The 4927-nt window shown below is 29.4% G+C and overlaps 1 non-coding gene across 1 annotated transcript; it reads left to right on the forward strand.

Moving 5' to 3' along the window:
* The first annotated feature begins 202 nt into the window (after positions 1-202).
* On the forward strand, positions 203-309 carry LOC139903376 (small nucleolar RNA R71). The gene has a single exon (XR_011778200.1). It is a non-coding gene; the product is annotated as a small nucleolar RNA R71 (small nucleolar RNA).
* The last annotated feature ends 4618 nt before the right edge of the window (positions 310-4927 follow it).

Raw genomic sequence — 4927 nt, forward strand, 5'->3', positions numbered from 1 at the left:
ATCGGCTCTAGCTGCTTTAGATGATCTAACGATATCTTTTTCTTGGTGCCACTCATGTGAGTGGGAAGCAGTGTTATCAATAATTTTATAAGCATCAGTTTCTGTTTTCTTCATAATGGAACCTCCAGCTGCTATGTCTATGTCTTTCCTTGTAGTGATGTCGCATCCTTGGTAGAATATTTGTACTATTTGACAGGTGTCTAAACCATGTTGCGGACATCCTCTTAATAACTTTCCGAATCTTGTCCATGCCTCATATAGAGTTTCATTTGGCTTCTGTGTGAATGTAACAATTTCTCCTTGAAGTCTTATGGCTTTTGATGCCGGAAAGAATTGTTTAAGAAATTTTTCAACTAAAACGTCCCATGTATCAATCGCCCCTTCAGGTAACGATTCCAACCAATCTTTGGCTTCTCCCTTTAAAGTCCAGGGAAATAACATGAGATATATCTGTTCATCCTCTACTTCTCTTATTTTAAATAGAGTGCAGATCCTATTAAAGGTACGAAGATGTTCATTTGGATCTTCCTTCGGCTCACCACTAAATTGGCATTGATTAGTTACCATGTGTAGAATTTGTCCTTTGATTTCATAATCTGGCGCATTAATGTCTGGATGAGTAATTGTGTGACCTTGGCCAGTGTGTTTAGCTCGCATTCGGTCTTCCATACTTAAAGGTTCCAGATTTTCCATGATTGAATTTGTTGAATCTGAATCACTAGAGGATTCTGATTTAATGGTTCGTTCCTCAACAATCTCTGTTTGAATGATTGGTGGTTCCGGAGGAAAGATTAGTGGTTCAGGATCTATGAATTGTCCCTGAATATTCTCCGGATTATCAATTGTGAGGTCGGGTTCAAAAAATGGATTATCAAAAATTTGAATTGGAGTACTTGGTCGACTGGATGACGATTCTAAAGAAAATCAACGGCGACAATATTTGCTAAATGTCTTGATCGAGTTACAGGTGGTGAACGTACAAAAGGTGGTGAACGTTTTGCTCGGTGCATTCACTGAATATCCTATTAGTTTTTTAAAAAGAAAGAAAAATTATATAAGTTATCCAATTAATAGACTTTTCTGATTTTGCCCACGTTTCGAATAGCCAAAAGATGCAGCAGAGGGGCAGGATTCGTTTGGTCTCAATATAATTGAGAACTGTTTGGCTCCAATAACCCGGTCCACGTACAAATCCAACTATTACTACGAACCAGAAAATTTTGATGTCTATCAATTTAACCACTTAAAATAATTTTTCGTTTGAAATTTAAAGAAATATTAGATAAGAAATAGAGAAAATCCTAAATCCTAAAAACTAGAATGGCGAGAAATAAGAAAGAAAAAGAGCGCGTCGAAAAACGTCGAAAAATAAAAATAAAAGATTGAAAAATAATAGGCGTCGAAAAATGAAAATAAGAAAGTAGCGTGTCGAAACTTAAAAAGGAACTAAAAACTAAGAATTAAAAGTTGCGTCTAAAAATATTAAAGCTTACAAGTAAAACTATATCTCAAAATGGCAATAACTTAAAAAGGTACTAAAACTTAAAAAAAACGGCGTCACAAAATTCTAAAGCACCTAAATCTTAGTCTAAAGAAAAAGCACTTTAGGGATTTTACGGCAAATCTTAAAAATCTAGAAATAAAAATAACTATAGCAAAAACTATAACTTAAAACTAAATACGAGCGAAAAATACAAATATTACGCTAAAACGATAAAAAAAAAAGGGGTACAAAATATAAAAATATACTAAAAATTGTAAAAAGTACAATTTTTATAAAAATATTATTTTTATATTATTTATTTTATAAAACTATTAATTTTGTAATTTATTTAAACTAATTAAACTTAATAATACAAATAATAAATAAACTAAACTAAATAATATAAAATTATAACCCTAATTAGGGTTAAAGTAATAATAATAAAAAAATACCCCGTAATTAATGCTGAATTAGGTTAAAACAGGCGTGTCTGACACTCTCATGTGATCGCATGAGAAATTGCCTAAGGGCTCATGCGATCGTATGAGCTAGGTTTTTGGACCACGGTCTGGGCTGCTACAGTACCAGGCCGAGAGTATTTATATTTTTTTTTTCTGTTTTAAATTTCTGTTATTTATTTATATAAAATATTTAAATAATACTTATATTTTTACAAAATTAAGATAAAGAAATTTTATAGAACTTATATATTTAACAAATTCTTAAAAATATTTATATTTTTGTTTTTTTTTCTTTTTGAAAACTAAAACGTATTTTTACAAAAATGTATTTTTATAAAAGTAAACTAAAAATAATTTTTTTTATATATATATAGCGTTGCGCTTCCAGCGTTTAAGCAGATATGTTCCCCAGCAGCGGCGCCAAAAATACTTGATGTGCGTAGAGGCGTATAAGAAATAGTGTATATTTACTAGGAAAAAGTATTAAATACGATACAATTTTACACAAGATATTTATTTATTTATAGAATGGATATACTTAAATCTTGCTACAACACTTATAGGCAGTGTACCTAATCGTACAGTAGTGTAGTTTTTAGTAAGTCCGGTTCGTTCCACAGGGAAATCTTTTAAACAAAGCTTAAAGCTATATTAGTTTTATCTTATAAAAATACAAATATATATAAGTAATATTATTATTATAAAAGGGGGTTTTTACCGTTTAATGACCGGTTTGTCGATTTTTAAAACTTTAGTCGCAGTTAAAACCTAATGTAAAATATTAAATAAATACAACTTAATTTAAAACGTAAAGTAAATAACGATAATGAAATTGCGATAAAATAAAATTGCGATAATTAAAAAGTACAATAATTAGAAGTGCAATTAAATACAATGACAATAAATAAAAGTGCGATAATTAAAAGTGCAATTAAAAATGAAAATAAAAGAATTATGCTTATTTAAACTTCCATAATCATGATGTTTGACATGTTGATTTTTAGTTTATTCCCATGGGTTAATTGTTCTTTGTCCTGGATTATTTAATATATCCATACGGATTTGTCCATAATAGTCCATCAGTCATAAATATAAAGTGCGAAAGTCTTCGTCAAATTATTCTTATTCCCGAAGTCAAATATTCCAACTAATTAGGGATTCGAATTGTAACAAGGTCTTAATACTTTGTTTAATGAATACACCAGGTTATCGACTGCATGTAAACCAAGGTTTTACTACTTTGTTAACAATTACACCAATTACCCTTGAATGTAATTCACCCCTGTTTCAACAAGTCTATTAACTATTAATCCAGTTCCGTGTCCGGTAAAATGAACAATTATTGGTATTTATAGATATCCCGCACACCGTACCCAGTCAAGCGTATGTGGTTATATATAAATACGTCAAATTATAAGTTTATATATTAAATGAACAAGGTATTGTTTAGTTAATATAAAAACCATTAATAGCCCATAGTCTAATTTCCACAAGTGTCGTTCTTTTGTCCAAACTCCAATTATGGTACAAAGCCCAATTACCCAATTTTAATATTTTTAGCCCAACATCATGATTACTTCGGTATTAAATAAGCATAATAATAACTTAGCTATGAGACATTAAATTAAAAAGGTTGAACATAACTTACAATGATTAAAAATAGGGTAGCGTTACACGGACAGAATTTTGACTTACACCCTTACAACATTCGCTAACATACCCTTATTATTGGAAATTAAAATTAAAATTAAAATTATAATATAAATATAAATATATATATATATATATATATATATATATATATATATATATATATATATATATATATATATATATATATATATATATATACACGTTGAGAGAGTTGGATGGATGGATATATATTTTACACTGAACCAAACACGTGAATTTATAGGGTTGTGGCCAGAAAAAGGGCCTCATGCGATCGCATGAGCTTTGCCCTTCAAGGCCATGCGATCGCATGGCCAGCTGGGAGAGCTCAAAAGTCTTTAAAAACGTGGGCTGCTTATTTATTTATTATATAATATAATATATATAATTAAATATAATTAAATATATATTATATTATATTCTTGTACTCCGTTGACTTGTAATTTTTAGTCCGTTGCGTCGAGCGTTGAGAATTGACTTTGGTCCCGATTCTGAATTTTCGAACGTCCTTGCGTTTAATTTAATATCTTGTATTTTACGTTTTGCTTCTTGTGCTCTTGTAATTTTGAGACGTTTCTTATCAATAATTGGAACCACTTTGATTGTACTTTGTACTTTTGAGCTTTTTGGTCGTTTGTATCTTCAATTCGTCGAATCTGTCTTTTGTCTTCACCTTTTATTATTTAAACGAATATCACTTGTAAATAGGACAATTGCAACTAAAAGCTTGTCTTTCTTGAGGGATAATGCTATGAAATATATGTTCATTTTTAGCATTATCAATTATTATATAAATTTAATACTTAATCCCCGTCACATAGTTTATTGAATCGTTTAGCGAAAGTTAAATTGGTGATATATAAAATATGCTTTAACACTATTTGTGATCTAGACAAAACGTAGTATTATATTTCTAACAAAAATATAAGAATATGGATTTGGTGATTTGGTGGTATTAAGATTTATATAGTCGTGAAAGTATAAGAAGGGAAACCATTTTAGTTTAAGTTTTAATGAAAGTTAAAACTAGGTTGAATCACAATTCGAATGATCGGATATAGTTTGCTTTGTTAAGACGAAATTAGCGAAAGTTAAGTTGAATCTTATAAAATCAAGACTTTATGAAATCGAGAGGTTATCACGAAGTTATATACTATATAATATTTTAATCGGACTTAACAACAATCCATAGTAAATTGATTATGAATTGTCTATGATTCATATCAACGAGGGGGACGAAATCTAAGTAAATACACTTTCTTATATTTTTATTTATTGTAATTTTTATTATTATTTTAGTTAATTATATCCA

The sequence above is a fragment of the Rutidosis leptorrhynchoides genome, chromosome 3 (genome assembly GCF_046630445.1).
Source record: "Rutidosis leptorrhynchoides isolate AG116_Rl617_1_P2 chromosome 3, CSIRO_AGI_Rlap_v1, whole genome shotgun sequence".
Classification (NCBI taxonomy): Eukaryota; Viridiplantae; Streptophyta; class Magnoliopsida; order Asterales; family Asteraceae; genus Rutidosis; species Rutidosis leptorrhynchoides.